Source organism: Ambystoma mexicanum, chromosome 4q (assembly GCF_040938575.1).
Source record: "Ambystoma mexicanum isolate Mex_15411 chromosome 4q, UKY_AmexF1_1, whole genome shotgun sequence".
NCBI classification, from domain to species: domain Eukaryota; kingdom Metazoa; phylum Chordata; class Amphibia; order Caudata; family Ambystomatidae; genus Ambystoma; species Ambystoma mexicanum.
In genome coordinates, this window is record NC_090928.1 from 224220150 (window position 1) to 224237082 (window position 16933).

General features: G+C 50.0%; 1 protein-coding gene across 6 annotated transcripts in view; it reads right to left on the minus strand.

Moving 5' to 3' along the window:
- Positions 1 to 16933, minus strand: part of DDO (D-aspartate oxidase) — a 364955-nt gene that overhangs the window by 80374 nt on the left and 267648 nt on the right. Inside the window, exon 2 of one of the 6 annotated variants that reach the window (XM_069607762.1) lies at positions 11617 to 11672. The exons of the other annotated variants lie outside the window; for them this stretch is intronic. The gene's annotated coding sequence lies outside the window, so the exon portion shown is untranslated. The remainder of the gene's footprint in view (positions 1 to 11616; positions 11673 to 16933) is intronic. 6 annotated transcript variants of the gene reach the window in all.

The following is a 16933-nucleotide window of genomic DNA, read 5'->3' on the forward strand; positions in this document are numbered from 1 at the left end:
ACGGAATCCTCGCCTCCCAGCCATGGCACTGATGTTAATGTGCGTATGGGAGTGGATGTAGACTATTGTCCTGGGCAATTGGGGGTCAAAGGGGTTGGGTACCAGATGGTAATTGTACCCTAGTGCTCTAGCAAGGCTGATTGTAACCCCTGGGGAAAGATGACGGGTCACGCAACGCACAGGAGGCCCAAAAAAGGGAGATGACGTGCACGCAACCCCTCCTAGACCACGTGTGCAGAAAGAAAAACCTGCACTACGCTGTGGCACCCAGTAACACAAGAATGAACGTATGCGTGTCACACGCAGCCTAGAATGACCTCTGAAGGGGTAGGCTACACACGGGGCAAGCACAGATGTTAGATACGTGCGTGACTCACCGTCTGCCTGGTAAACGAGCGTGTAAAAGGAGCACGTTTGGTTGGCAACACCCCCGCCAAAAGAAGATTTGTACGCTGTCTGAGGAGACAGGACAACAGTAGAAGGGAACACTGTTTGAGGGAACAGGCCCAGGTAAACCAGTAAAAGAGAAAAAAGAGAAAAAGCTGTCAGAGGTAACAGGGAATACGAACTTGAAACGCCGTGAAGTAAATCGCGTGTGAAACGACAAGAAGTACAGAATTCACCCACTCGCTCTCCACGAAAAGCACGTACAAGGAAAACGTGTTCTACACGTACCTTTTATACAGGGCCACACGTCCAGCGTCACTTACGCGGCGTGTACGCGTTAGGGCCATTTCCACCAATTACATGCTTTGTCACTTCTGCGTGTAGGGCCATTTCCACCAATCACACGCGATTACACTCTGACGTGCAGTCTTTCCACGTGTGCTCTGTCATCACGTGCTGTGTGGGAAACACCTGTGCGGGTCACGTCACAGACGCGCTTACGCGCTGAGGGTCTTTCCTCAGTTTTCACGCTGACGTGCAGGATTTTCACGTGCCAAATCACTCCGTACCAAGCTGGCCACGCGTACGCACACGGAATACCACGCTCCTGCCCGGAAGGCCGAACTACTGCCCCCCAGAGCCCGAGCACGCTCCCACCTGCTGCTGCCTGACTGCCTGCTGCCCCTGCACTGCTGGGGGGTGGGGGTGGTGGGTGACATGGGTGGGTGCCTGGTGGAGGCTGCCCCTGCACTGCTGGGGGGTGGGGGTGGTGGGAGACATGAGTGGGGGCCTGGTGGAGGGTGCCCCTGGTGACTGGGGGGGTGGGGGTGATAGGAGACATGAGTGGGTGCCTGGTGGAGGCTGCCCCTGCACTGCTGGGGGGTGGGGGTGGTGGGAGACATGAGTGGGGGCCTGGTGGAGGGTGCCCCTGGTGACTGGGGGGGTGGGGGTGGTGGGAGACATGAGTGGGGGCCTTTTGGAGGGTGCCCCTGGTGACTGGGGGGGTGGGGGTGGTGGGAGACATGAGTGGGGGCCTGGTGGAGGGTGCCCCTGGTGACTGGGGGGGTGGGGGTGATAGGGGACATGAGTGGGGGCCTGGTGGAGGGTGCCCCTGCACTGCTGGGGGGTGGGGGTGGTGGGAGACATGAGTGGGGGCCTGGTGGAGGGTGCCCCTGGTGGCGGGGGGGTGGGGGTGATAGGGGACATGAGTGGGTGCCTGGTGGAGGCTGCCCCTGCACTGCTGGGGGGTGGGGGTGGTGGGAGACATGAGTGGGGGCCTGGTGGAGGGTGCCCCTGGTGACTGGGGGGGTGGGGGTGGTGGGAGACATGAGTGGGGGCCTGGTGGAGGGTGCCCCTGGTGACTGGGGGGGTGGGGGTGGTGGGAGACATGGGTGGGGGCCTGGTGGAGGGTGCCCCTGGTGACTGGGGGGGTGGGGGTGGTGGGAGACATGAGTGGGGGCCTGGTGGAGGGTGCCCCTGGTGACTGGGGGGTGGGGGTGATAGGGGACATGAGTGGGGGCCTGGTGGGGGCTGCCCCTGCACTGCTGGGGGGTGGGGGTGGTGGGAGACATGAGTGGGGGCCTGGTGGAGGATGCCCCTGGTGACTGGGGGGGTGGGGGTGATAGGGGACATGAGTGGGGGCCTGGTGGGGGCTGCCCCTGCACTGCTGGGGGGTGGGGGTGGTGGGAGACATGAGCAGGTGTGCAGGGTAGTCCCCTGTTTTGTGGGCTGCCTGCAGGGGCCGTGGAGGGTGTACAGGGAACACCTGTGAGGACCCACCCAGCCTAATCGCGTGTGTAACTTCCCACGCACCCCTGTAATACACGTACCAAGCCAAATCGCGTGTGAGAATTCCTGCGCACCCCTGAAATAGACGTACCCTGCTGAAATCGCGTGTAAAACTTCCCGCGCACCCCTGAAATGCATGCGCCCAGGCTATTCGCGTGTGGAACTTCCCGCGCACCCCTGAAATACACGCGCCCAGGCTATTCGCGTGTGGAACTTCCCGCGCACCCCTGAAATACACGCGCCCAGGCTATTCACGTGTGGAACTTCCCGCGCACCCCTGAAATACACGCGCCCAGGCTATTCGCGTGTGGAACTTCCCGCGCACCCCTGAAATACACGCGCCCAGGCTATTCGCGAGTGGAACTTCCCGCGCACCCCTGGAATACACGTAGCACGCTGGGAGACATGAGTGGGGGCCTGGTGGAGGCTGCCCCTGCACTGCTGGGGGGTGATAGGGGACATGAGTGTGGGCCTGGTGGAGGATGCCCCTGCACTGCTGGGGGGTGGGGGTGGTGGGTGACATGGGTTGGGGCCTGCTGGCAGGTGCCCCACAGTGCTGGGGGGTGGGGGTGGTGGGAGACATGAGTCGGGCATGAGTGGGGGCCTGGTGGAGGCTGCCCCTGGTGGCTGGGGGGTGGTGGGAGACATGAGTGGGGGCCTGGTGGAGGCTGCCCCTGCACTGCTGGGGGGTGGGGGTGGTAGGAGACATGGGTGGGGGCCTGGTGGTGGGTGCCCCTGGTGGCTGGGGGTGGGGGTGCAGGGGGACATGAGCAGGTGTGCAGGGTAGTCCCCTGTTTTGTGGGCTGCCTGCAGGGGCCGTGGAGGGTGTACAGGGAACACCTGTGAGGACCCACCCAGCCTAATCGCGTGTGATAATTCCCACGCACCCCTGTAATACACGTACCCAGCAAAATGGCGTGTGATAATTCCCACGCAACCCTGTAATTCACGTACCCTGCCAAATCGCGTGTGATAATTCCCGCGTACCCCTGTTTTACACGTGCCCTGGCTAATCGCATGTAAGACTTCCCGCGTACCCCTGTAATACACGTTCCCTGGACAATCGCGTGTTGAACTTCCCGCGTACCCCTGTAATACACGTTCCCTGGACAATCGCGTGTTGAACTTCCCGCGTACCCCTGTAATACACGTTCCCTGGACTATCGCGTGTTGAACTTCCCGCGCACCCCTGAAATACACCTACCCTGGCACCCTGGCTAATCGCGTGTATAACTTCACGCGTACCCCTGCTATGCACTTTACCCGCTTTGCGTTCCTTGTTTGGCAGCCCTGTAAACTGGTCCAGGGTTAGCGCAGCCCTTTGCGATGATTTAGCGATTTTGATGGCTTTTCCTTGCGCGAGGGCGTTCTTGGGGGCGTTACTGGCGCTGCTGCAGGGTCGCTGCGATACTCTGCGCCACGGCTGGTTTGGGAGCCTAAAATCCATGAATACGCTGTGCGCGGAAATCGGTTTTAGCGCACGTGCCTGGCGCAGACAATCGCACGCGGACACTCTGCGCCAGCCGCTTGCGACACTTTTCTGCGAAATTCTATGAATTACCCTGTAAATGTATTGGCCGGAACACAGTGCATCATCTTTTCATAGCCAAACCAAATACATGTTACTTGTCAAGTTGAGCATAAAAAGTCTTAGTATTCTTTTTGGGTAAGAGAGAGAGCAAATTAGGTGTCTAACACAGTGAATCACATTTTTTTGTGGCCACACCAAATACTTGTCGCTTGTGTAGAAAATACTTATAATCTGATGGATACATAAAGAGAGTTTACTCTGTGGCTGCATCTTTGTGCATGATTTCTGAAGCCAGACTAAATACTTGTTGCTCACAAAGTCTAAGACTTCTTTTTGAAAATAAAATGACTTGGCATTCATTTTAGGCAAGAGAGTGCATTGTGTTTGTAACTGAGTGTGTCATTTTTCTGTGGCTAGAATAAATACGTTGTGCTTACAAAGACGAGAATTAGAATTCTTTGGAAGGACGGGTTTATATTCAGTGGTTGCCCCATTTCAATACTATGGAGGACAGAATGGTCACCTTACATCACAGGAACGATGATGCCATTGCTGGTCAGAATAAAGAAAAGAATGTGTCAGAATTGTTTGGAGGCAGCATCAATCAGATTACATTAAGAAGCTGTAACTCAGCGCACGAACTTTTTATGGCCAGGCTAAAAACATGCCACTTTCAAATAAAAGATTTTAGAATTATTTTTAGGCATGAGAGTTTATTCGGGGCCAGTAACTCAAAGCCTTGTATTGTTCTGGGAATACTAAATACTCGTTGCTTGTGTAGAAATGTATTTTTATTCTTTGGCGACAGGGGAAGATTATATCATCTCCTGTACCTCAGTGCACAGCACTAAGAAGCAGGGGATCCAATTTAAAACCTTATGTGATAAACGCATGTGCCATTGCTTGTCAGATTGAGGAGTCAAGCATTACAGAAATATTTGGAGGTGCCACCAGCAAGAAGAACAAGTTACTTCTTACCTTGTAACGTTCTTACGGGATGTTCCTCCGACGTATTCCTCATCTTAAATATATCCTTCCAGCTCTGCTGGCCTCGGAAAATTTTTTCTCCAGAGGGCGCTGCGCGTCGACGTCCCTCGAGTCGATGTCCTTCGACAGCCGCCGTATCGACGCTCAACGTCATTCTGCCTATAAAGGCCGCGCGCAGCGTCCGTTGCTCAGTTCCGTTTTGTAGCCCACAGTATTACTGTCTGGGCTAGACTAATCACCCTGAAGGAGCGTAAGCTGCAACAACAAGGGAAGTAGAACTGCGGGGATGGATCGGTGAGGAATACGTCCAAGGAACATCCCGTCGAAAGAACGTTACAAGGTAAGAAGTAACTTGTTCTTCGAAGGGATTGTGTCCTCCGACGTATTCCTCATCTTAGATAGGCTCCCATAGCAGTATTCTATATTCGGAGGAGGGAGTACTGACTTCACGCTGTCTTCTATTGATGAATAGAATGCAGTACAGCCCTTCCAAACCTAGTCTCTTGACTAGAGGAGGAATCCAGATTGTAAAAAGGTGTAAAGGTATGGACAGACGACCATGTAGCGGCCGCACATATGTCTTTAATCGGCACGCCTCTTTTGAGGGCCGATGAAGCTGCAATACCTCTGGTCGAATGAGCCCTAAGGTTTTGAGGGGGCTCTTTCCCTGCCAGTTTATAACATTCCAGAATGGCTAGAATGATCCATCTGGAAATGGTCTGCTTAGTTATTGGTAACCCCAGCTTGTGACCTGCGTAACCTACAAACAGCTGGTCTGCCTGTCTTATCCTGGCTAGTCTACTAATGTAAAAACTTAAAACCCTCCTAGGGTCTAGTCTGTGTAACCTCTCTTCCTCTTTCCCCGGGTGAGGAGGAGGATAGAAAGATGGTAGGGTAATCTTCAGAGAGATATGGAATTCAGAAACTACCTTTGGGAGGAAATTAGGCTTCACTTGCAGGACAACTTTGTCTTTGTGAAAGATTGTATGAGGGGGTTTACAAGAAAGAGCTTGTAATTCGCTAACCCTTCTAGCAGATGTAAGTGCTATTAATAAAACAGTCTTAAGGGTAAGGAATCTTAACGAACAAGAATGGAGAGGTTCGAAAGGTGTACCCATCAGGAAAGTTAGTACTAAGTTTAAATCCCATAGGGGAACTTGGAATGGTCTTGGGGGATAAACATTGGTTAACCCCTTTAGAAACTGTATTACCAAGGGTAATTTGAAATAGGATGGTTCCTCCGCAGTACGCTTAAAGATAGATAGCGCTGCGAGATAGCCCTTAAAGGTGCCAACTTGAAGGCCTGAATTTGCCAAATATAGTAGGAAGGACAAAACCATTGGTGTACCACATGAAAATGGGTCGATATTCTGTTCTCTACACCAGCTGCAAAATCTGTTCCAACGGCAGCGGTATAAAGACTTTGTTGCTGGCCTCCTTGCCGAAAGCAACACCTCCATAACATCATCAGGGAGGTCCCAATCCTTGTACCTCAGCCGTTCAGAAGCCAAGCGTGAAGGTTGAGGGTTTTGATGTCTGGATGGAGAACATGACCTCCCTTCTGTGAGAGTAGGTTCTCTCTGAGCGGAAGTCGAATTGGAGGGCAGATGGACAAGTCTAGAAGGTCCGGGTACCACGTTCTCCTGGCCCAATCCGGGGCAATTAGGATCATGGTTCGCCGGAATCTTCTCAACCTCCTGATCATTTGAGGAATGACAGGGACCGGTGGGAACGCGAACAGAAGCGGAAACTCCCAGTCCACTATGAACGCGTCTCCCAGAGCTCCTCTCGGAGGAAATTCCCTTGAGCAGAACAGGTCGCATTTCCTGTTTAGGCTGGTGGCGAACAGATCTACCTGAGGGGTTCCCCAAAGGGCGAAGATCTCTTGAAGGACTTCCTGAGCTAGCTCCCACTCGTGGGAAACTGTGTTCTGCCTGTTCAGAGCGTCCGCTGTCAAGTTCTTCTCTCCGACTAGGTGAACTGCCGATAGAGAGATTCCTTCTTGGATTGCCCAAAACCAGAGCTGCATCGCCTCTCTGCACAGGGGTAGTGATCCTACGCCTCCTCTTTTGTTGAGGTAATGCATGGCCACCGTGTTGTCCGTCATTATCAGGACGTTCTTCCCTTGTACAGCTGGCAGGAAAGCCTTCAACGCAAGTCTGATGGCTCTCAGCTCTAACAGGTTGATGTGTAGTCTGGACTCCGATGGAGACCAACGACCGCTGATGGTCAAGTCGTTGGCGTGGGCTCCCCACCCCGTGAGTGAGGCGTCCGTGACTACTGTTATCTCCGGCCAGGGTTGCCAAAACTGTTCTCCTTTCAGAATGTTCTCCTGACAGGCCCACCACTGAAGGTCTCGAGCCACCCTGCCGGGAACCTGAAGAAGATCTGTCATTCTCCCTGAGAATTGTGACCACTGAGTCCTCAGTGCCCACTGGAGGGATCTCATTCTCAGGCGAGCCTCTGGCACAAGGAAAATGCAGGATGCCATGAGGCCTAGCAACCTCAAAAAGTTGAAGGCTGGGAGACGTTGGGCATGTTGGAACTTGGTAACCATCTGTAGAATATCTTGAGCCCTCACCTCTGGTGGCGAGGCTTTTCCCAGGGAAGTATCCAGGATCGCTCCTATGAACTGGAGTCTCTGCGATGGTATCATTTGAGACTTCTTTAAATTGAGGGAGAAGCCCAGTTTGTGAAGGGAGTAGCACACGTGATTTAGCTGGATCTGAGCTTGCTCCGGAGAAACAGCCCTGATCAGCCAATCGTCCAGGTAGGGGTAGACGTGAATCCCTTCCCTCCTTAGACTTGCAGCCACTACCGACATTAACTTGGTGAAGACCCTCGGGGCGGAGGTCAGCCCAAATGGCAGTACTCGAAATTGATAGTGAGAGTTGCCAATTGCGAACCTCAGGTATTTCCTGTGTTTGAGATGGATAGGCACATGGAAATAAGCGTCCTGAAGGTCCAGAGATACCAACCAGTCCTGAAACTGAAGGGCCTGGAGGATCTGAGAAAGAGTGACCATCTTGAATTTGTCTTTCCTGAGGAATTTGTTCAATTCTCGCAAGTCCAAGATGGGTCTCAGTCCTCCGTCTTTCTTCGGAATGAGAAAGTAAGGGGAGTACCAGCCCTTGTTCCTCTCCGCTACAGGTACCGGTTCTATGGCACCTTTCTCTAGCAGGTCCAAAATTTCCTGCAAGAGGAGCGGATCTGGAGCCTTCTGAGAGCTGATCCCCGGTGGATGACTCTGAGGTATACGTAGGAAAGGCAGGCAGTAACCTTGGGCGACTGTTTCCAATGCCCAAGCATCTGACGTGATAGCCTGCCATACCGTCAGATGTTGAGTCAACCTGCCTCCTACAGGTGTCCTGTGAGGGGAGTCCTCAGAGTGGTTTTGGGGCGGCTGATGCAGATGCCGATGGTAAAGAGGCACCTGCTGTTGCTGCGGCTTTAGAATATCTACCCCGTCCACCTCGGGTAGTTCTTCTTTGACCCCTTTGAGCCGATCGTCCTCTACCTCTTCCGAATGCGGAGTAGAAGCGAAAGGACTTGCCCCTCGTAGAGGTTCCTGTGGGACGAAAAGGAGTCTGACGGATTGCAGCTCCTAGGGATTTTGCTGCTGCTTTTGAAGTTTGCAGTTTCTCTAAACTGTCATCCGCCTTTTTCCCGAACAAAGAAGAGCCATCAAATGGCATGTTCAAGAGCCTGGCTTGCACATCTGGGGCAAAACCCGACTTTCTCAACCAAGCGAACCTCCTGGTTGATGTACTTGCCGCCATTGCTCTGCTGATACTGTCAGCCAAATCAATGCCCGTCTGGAGGGATTCGCACATAGCGTCTTTACCGTCCTGTATAATATTCAGGAACGCATCCCTTTCTTCTCCCTCCGGGATGCAGTCAGCCGCTGTAGAAGCACACTCCCAAAGTGTATGGCTGAACCTAGCAAGGGTGCAAGTAGCATTAACAGACTTTAACGCCATGCTACATGCTGAAAAGACTTTCTTTGCCATAGCATCATATTTTTTATCGTCCCTGTCCTGTGGGACTGTAGGATAAGCCGTCTTGACATGGGTAGAGGATGCTGCTTGTACCACCAGACTTTCTGGGGATGGATGTTTAGACAAGAACTCTGGGTCTGTGGAAGATACCCTGTACTTTGCAGACAGTTTTTTATTTACTGCTGGTATTACATCTGGGGTCTCCCAGTTTGTCATGATCTTTCTCTGAAGAGCTTTATGAAATGGCACCACTGGATCCTCTTGTGGGCCTTTGTCAAGAATATCCGTGAGGTCATCTTGCTGGAAAGATTGTGAAGGTGTAGACCACCCCATGAACTCTGTAATCCTGGCCATTAAGGCTCTGTAGGGGGTTTCAGCATGCTCCCCCGGGTCTGGCTTAGCAAAATCCACCTCAGGGGAAGTGTCTAACCCACTTGCCTCATGTAAAGAATCATGAAGATCCTTTAATCTGCGCTCTTCAGAGGAAAATTCCTCTCTAACTGGGGTTACAGGTCCCTGTAACTCAAATGTGTCTTGTTCAGACAAATCACCCTCTTCTAAAATTGAGGATATAGTTCTCAATTGTTCTGAACTCATAAAGGGAGTAAATCCCATTTCCAAGGCAGAGGGTGCCGAACTTGTCATTATTGGCCTCGAAAACGTCGATGTCGTTGACGCCGACGTCGAAGGCTTCGAGCGTGGCGTCGAAAACAGAGGTGGAGGCCTCGAGGACCTCGACAGAATTGGGATTCTACTCGACAATATCGACGCCATCGACGTCGAGGGCCTGGGGATCGTCACTGGATGTGTGGTCACCGTGACTTTTCTCGGTGTCGACGCCGATGTCGTGGCCGGCGTCGAGTCGACAGACCCGTGTGTCGAAGGTCCCTTCGACAACGGCGTCGAAGACATCGACATCGACGTCGACGGAACCTTCGTCGACGGCGTCGACGGAACTTTCGAGGAAGGTTTGGAGGTCATAGTCCTACTCGAGGGTTTCGAGACGCGCTCGAGAGGTTTCTTTCGCCGGGTACTGCGACTCGTGGCGTTTTTGACCTTCGGGTCTTTCGACCAGAGCATCGCTCTCGGCAGTCTTCGAGGGGGTCAAGGCCGCATTCTCGAAGACGCTCATCATATTTTTTCTGAATTCCTCCCATTCAGCCCGGGAACTATGTTTCGTGGGGCAAGGGATTCTTTTTGGCGAAACAGAGGAAGAGGAAGACGGAGAAGGGGATCTTCGACGTCTCCTCTTCGAGTGCTTCCATCTCGAGGAGTGATGAGACCCACTCCGAGACCTGGAGCGCGAATTGTGACGAGGAGACGAATGTCTCGACTTCGTCGACGAAGAAGAAGCTTTAAAAGTCTTACCTTTCTCCAGCTTCCCCCTACGCTCCTTCAGGGCCTTAGCTGTCATGGACATACAGTCCTCGCACTCCGAACAATGGTGTTCGGCTCCCAAGCACCACAGACAATTTCTGTGAGGATCGGTCAACGACATCTTTTTCCCACAATCTCGACATTTTTTGAAGCCGGATCGAGGAGTTGTCGGTTCCGACGAGGAAGCCATCGAGTACGTTTCGAATAACTCGAGGTAAATAGGTATTATCTGACTAAGAACTGAGCAACGGTATTCCGAGGCACCGAGTAGCGTGGAAAAACGGAACTGAGCAACGGACGCTGCGCGCGGCCTTTATAGGCTTCGAAGGACATCGACTCGAGGGACGTCGACGCGCAGCGCCCTCTGGAGAAAAATGTTTCCGAGGCCAGCAGAGCTGGAAGGATATATTTAAGATGAGGAATACAGGACACAATCCCTTCGAATGAGATTACATTTATTGGCTCTAACTCAGCATGCCATATTTTTGTGCCCGGACCAAATGCTAAAAAGTCTTACAATTAGTTTTGGCAAGAGAGTGCATTCAGTGTCTGTAATGGAGTACAGTTTCTTTTTGTGGCCAGACCAAATAGGTCTAGCTTACATAGAAAAATGTTATAATTCTTTGAATGCAGGAAAAGATCATATCCAGTGGCTGGAATTCAGTATAGGAGGAGTAATAGCAATCTTCATTGGCACCATACTTTACATCTGCCACAGCAGCTGACATGTGCACCAGGGAGGCAAGAATTTCATGTGATACATTTAAGGCATTAATGTTGCATTCAGCAGCATCCTTGCAGCAAGTGAAAGTTGTGCATGCTGAGGCACTGCAGTCAGTGGAGGAGGGGGTTCAATCCACAGTCTCAGTGGCAGAGGAGGGGTTGGAGGAGTACATATTGCATCTACAAGCCTGGATAAACATCACAGGGTATTAATTATGACTCTGCTTTAAAAGGAAGTCCTCTTTTACTTGCCTGGCCAAATACATGTTGCTTATGTAGAAAAAGTATTGCAATTCCTGGGAGGCAGGAGGAGATTTTAGAAAATAGGATCCCAGTGGTAGGGATAACCCCGTCCCATGCACTCTGTCTAAGGCATAAACAGCCAAACAATCATGGAGATTCACATGTAAATTCTCATAAAGTGTATAAGGTACAAGAGGATCAAATGTCAATGATTTCAGTCCTTAGATTCTGCTTCCAAAGGAATGTTTATTAAAAGAATCATCTCAATGCGTTTCGGAACATCAGTCCCTTTTTCAGGAGCTAATTAAAATAAATCTGCAGAATTATCAAGGTTGAAAAACCATCAGTGAAGCCATTCTCAAAATTGGAAGGAATATTATATCAATGAAAAAATGGTCTTGGCCATTTACCTCATGCTATGTGGAAAATCTTCGAAAAATGAAATTCTGAATCAGCCAAAAACAAATGGCGAAAAGTCAGCAGGGCATCAATTAGAAGGTTTCTCATCTAAGGATGAACATACTATTGTAAGTCTAAAGAAGTCAGAATGATAAGAGTTTGATAAACGAGATTATATCATACCTTATATTGTTGCAAGAGGGAACTATTCCACCATATATGGAGAATGTTGTAGTATTCTACATGAAGAGAATTACATTAATTGCATTTATTTTGTTTATATAGCGCTTTACTCCAAAACGCTGTACATTTTAACAACTGGATACATATAACATTATAACAGTAGAAGCAATTTACAATTATGAATCAAACCAACAAAACAGTAATTAGAGCAATTAAACTGAGAGGGAAGAGGGAGAGTAGAGCAATTAAACTGAGAGGGAAGAGAGAGGGCTGAGGAGGGGACGTAGGAAGGAACACAGAAGGGGGTATGAGGGCGAGAATGGGGTGGGTGGGGGGAAGGGGAGGGAGAGGATCATGGGGAAGAGACAAAGGAAGGAGGGGGAGCAAGAAGCGTGGAGGGTTTCATGGCGGGGGATGGAGATCAAGAGATTTTAGGGAAGTGCGGAAGGAGGAGAAGGTAGGTATAGAGCGGATTGAGAGAGATAAGGAGTTCCAGTGTAGGGGGGCTAGGAGCTGGAAGGAACGGTAACGGGAGGGGGCACACAGGGATGGAGGAACAGTAAGAAGGAAGTGGTTAGCTGAATGAAGGGAACGGGAGGGAGTGTAGAAAGAGAGGAGGGAGTGCCATCGTAGTTTAAGGCGCATAATTATACGGTAATTCAAATTGAAGTCATGCATACCTTCTAGGTTGATTAACATCATAATCCTAAAATTAAAAGTAAAATGACTAATAAAGTGGTGATTATAATGGAATAATCAAGTGGATAGAATGTAATATTCCACCATTTCCCAAAACAAGCAAAACGTACTATATCTGAAAGTAAATCCAAGTCAAACGGTAACCACGTGGTTGCCAGAATGCCACTGTAAACGTGGCAATCCAAAATGGCTACCCTTATGTAATGGCAACATTATGATGCAGTGATGTCACAACGTGAGCGACCGTAATCGCCGTTTTGAAGGTAGTTCTAAAATCTCAGCGACTTACTCATTGAAATACTGTCTTGCCTATCTTCCTTCCTTTTGAGGGCATTTCTATGGTGACGCCGGGATGTCCAGTAGGAATGTCAGTTGTCAATATAAAATCATGGATTACTCAAAACAAAAGGGTATTTGAGTTCCTAAATAATATACAACTAAGCTTTTCACACACCAATGATATCCAAGCTAGTAACTGCAGGGACATAAGAGTACCAACGAGGAGAAGATTTTATTCAGTAGCTTCAAACCACTGATACAGGGGAGTAGGGGGGACGATGGTGAAATAAAACAGGTGGGAAAGAAAGACAAAGCTACTCCTCCACCCAGGGGCGTTGCTAGGGGGGAGCTAAGGTCCTATAGCCCCTGATCTTTTGGTTGTAGCCCCGGATAGAATCTCAGGAGCTACAGCCAAAAGACTACCTAGCCCCCAGTCCCAACAGTTCCGACATAAGCTTAGCCCCGGGTCTTTTCCAGACCTAGCAACTCCCCTGCCTCCACCTGCTATAATGTCTTTTGAACTCAACTTGTAACATCTGGAAGTAAAAAGAATAACAGCGCATGGTAACCAGACAAAAAGCCACCCACACAGCCACCACCCCACTTTTGTAGTCTGGTTTTGATGCTCCAGGAGGCACAAATTGCCAATTTTGAAGGGTGCGCACAGAGGCTGCCGCTTCACTCACTACTACAGCAGAAGCAGCTGCCACTGCAAGTTCGAACATGCGCGTGCTCTTGGTAGCGCAGTCTGTGCATTCATGCATGAGTGAAGTAAAATACCCAGTTAGCAGAGAGATACTGCGTGCAACCGGCGACATCTTAATCTTAATGTTTTCGCTGAATATGGATGTGACTCAAAATTGCTGGGGTGAGCTGCAGGTGCCACCAGTCTAGCTTTTCTACACAACTAAACCACAGGGTTCAGGATGAGTTTGTTAGTCTTCAGTTCTGAATTTTCTTTTATATTTCTACTGTGCCTCCATGTCTGTTTTGGTACTTTTTTAATTGTGTTGCTGTTTTTGCCCCACTCATCCTGGATTTGTTTATATGGCATGTCAACGTGGACGAAAAAAAGGAAAAATGATGATGGTAATACACAAAAACACTGACAGTACTTTGCAGGGACTGCTATAGAAGCTACCGGGGAGAGGATGTTAAAAATGCAGCAGCGCTATGCGGATAGGTTGCGCGTGCAGGCAAAGAGTACTCATTTGATATGATATGGCATTTATAACGTGCCTATACACAAGTGTTTCAAGGTGCGACGAGGCAAGGGAGGGGGAACAGAGACAGCGATCTTACTAGGCCATTGAGTGACATTGAGATTGCGCACGTGCAGGCGAGGGGGGAAGGGGAGAAGTGCGGGGGGAAGGGGGCAGTGCAGTACATAAGATAACCGTAAAAAATAAATAAAGATAAATAAATAAAATAAATAAGGACAATAAATAAGAAGTGCGGCCAGTTGGTGGTAAGTGCCAATGTAAGGGCAGACCATCAGGTGTCAAGTGCTGGTAGGGGTCTGGAGGGATACAGAACAGTCCGTGAGGGCAAGGGTTGCCAGGGGGGCAGTGCAGGTGTGCAACTGGCAGGGAGGAGACCTGGGCCCGAGATCAGATTTTAGCCAGGTATGATATGATAGTTTATTTATGTAGCGCCTAAACACAATGTGTTTCAAAGCTCTTCAAGGCAAGGGAGGGAACAAGGGAAAATACAATGACATTCTTACAGGCCATGGACAGTAAGGATGTGAAATTAACTATCATACTCGGCCTGACGACTTTTCAGATAGTGCAAGAGCTAAGACATAGATAAGGAAGGGAGGGGGAGAGTGGGAAGGAAATGGAAACAGACAGGTGACTACCGTACTAGGCCTGACGACATTTCTGGTAGAGCCAGAGAAAAATAAGAGGTGAGGGAGAGAGGTGCAGAAAGGTAGGGGAGGAACAAAACAAGCGACTATCGTACTAGGCCTGACAACATTTCAGATAGTGCTGGAGGCGGGGTGGGGAGGAAAAAACCAGTAAGGGGGGGGGGGAGGAGACAGACGAGGTTGCTATCATACTAGGTCCAGGGACAATTCTGATTGAGTAAGTGCATAGAAGAAAGTAAGGGGAGAAGATAGGAAAAGGGAGAAGGGAAAGGATGAGAGAACAGAGAGTTAGCAGTCAAAAGAGTGGAGAAGCAAGAGAGGAGAGTGAATTCAATTGCAGCAGTCAGTAGTAACACATAATGTTGCAAGCCGGATACAAGATGAAGATGAGAACAGCATGATTCAGGGCCACCATGAGTACAAGATGCAAAGGAAGTCCAGCATGAGAGTTGAGAAAGGGTGACGCACCATGAATGAATGAAGTCCATAAAAGTAAAATCCAGCCTTGGCCACAAGACGGTGATGGTGAAACCAGAATGTAGCAGGACAGACTCCTGCAGAACTAGGTTTGAGGAGGTGAGGGGGGAGCAGGGTAGAAGAATCAAGCAAAACAGCCAACACCAGTGTGCGAGAATGGTGGGGGCACAAGGGAACATCAGGGGGGGACCAGAGGGGGTGGGGATGGCCTGTGAGGACAGAGGGAGTAACACATGTTGGTGCATGCTTACCTGCTGTCTGTGCAGGGGGTCGGGCCCTAGGTCCTGGTGCAAACAGGAATTGCCATTTTCTTCATCTGCCTTTCGCTTAGGACGCCCGGGCGAGAGACGCCCTTGATCTAATAGTTAAGAGCAGTAAGGAAGAAGCAGGGCTAAGAAGGTGGGTGGTGCTCAGGCCAGGTGACCTAGAGCCACTTGAACCTGCTCCCCATCTGCAAAGGAAAAGAGGCTGTAAACACAGGTAACCAGTGCAGTTTCAGTTTCAACCAGGAGATCAGCAGGGGAGCAGAGGAGAGAAAGCAGAAGCAAAGATGAAGGTCTTGAGGTGCTTCCAGAACCGGAGATGGTTCTCCTCAAGTTTCAGAGAGGCAGGGAGGCTGTTCCAGAGGAAGGCCCCAACAGAAGAAAGATCTATCAACAACTCGTTGCTTGGACAAGCGACTGACCCTGAGGGAGTTGGAGGTGAATGAGCGAAGAGCTCAAGAAGGAAGATATTTAGAAAGAAGGTATTGAGGCCCCAGAAGGCCTTATGCACAATCCAGAGGATTTTGAACTTACTCCTCGCCGCCACTGGGAGCCAGTGCAGAGATTTCAGTCCTGGCGAGATACGATCCCTGGGCTTGAGGCCAAGGACAAGTCTTGCAGTTCAGTTCTGGATGAGTTGCAGAGGGTGGAGAGTAGAGGCAGGCAGATTTAGAAAGAGGCTGTTGCAGTAGTCCAGCCTAGAGAGAACCAGAGGTCTGGAGACAGTGAGCTTCTGGGGGAAGGAGAGGAGAGAAAGAATACCTCTGAGGAGGTGCAAGTGGTAGTGTGACTTCTTAGAGACGTCGGAGATGTGAGGAGAGAAGGAGAGTGTGGAGTCGAAGATGACCCTGAGGTTTTTAGCCTCACGGGTGGGAGCAGGAATAGGGCCAAGAGGGGCTCTCTGGTATTTAAAAAATTGACATCGATTTTTAGAGAGACATAACACAAGAAAGGAAATGGGAGTGGCAAGCAGTCCGTAAGTTGATGTTTGACTGGAATGTTCATGTTCAATATAAATGGCATGACGTCCCCGCTGCTGTCCGCTAATCTGCCCTTTCAGTAAGCGTTTCTGCCAGTTTCACCAGTCTGCATGCCTGCATAAAGCCACAGAATTCCCAGGTAGCTTGCCCCATCCCAGGGGTAACATTTTCAAATTGAAAGCTACTAGCCAGGCATAAAAAGACCCCCACCCCCCAATCAATTCTCTACATACACAGCACAACATTTTACTCGCCAAGAGTCATTTATCACTAGCCAATGGCTAGTGGCGAGAGCAAATGTTGTGCCCTGTAACAGTATATGATGGTTTCCTAGCAACAAAATAGATAGTAGTAAGTTTGGCTGACCTCCTTTTGGTAGCTCAACCTTAAATATGTACATATGTATAGATAGAGAGGATGTGTGCGAATGGGTAGGAGAAGCGGTAGAGGTTCTGGGGCGGGAGGTATGGGAAAAGACTCCCCCCTTCAAAAGAAAACAAGACCAATTATTAAAATGTGGTATGTGTCATCCTATTTTCTCCCATCGTTTTCATTTCCTGCAGTTTTTCTGTCATCTGTTATTGTCTTTTGTCCTTTCCATCCTATCGTCTCCTTGCTCTGTGGTTTTTCCCCTGTTTTTCCCCCTTTGCTTCCATTTAAATTGCTCTCATTTTGCCATTCTTTTTATGTTCGTGCTATGTTTGTTTTTCGGTCCTTTTCATTTCATTCCACACCTGTTATGTTTTGAG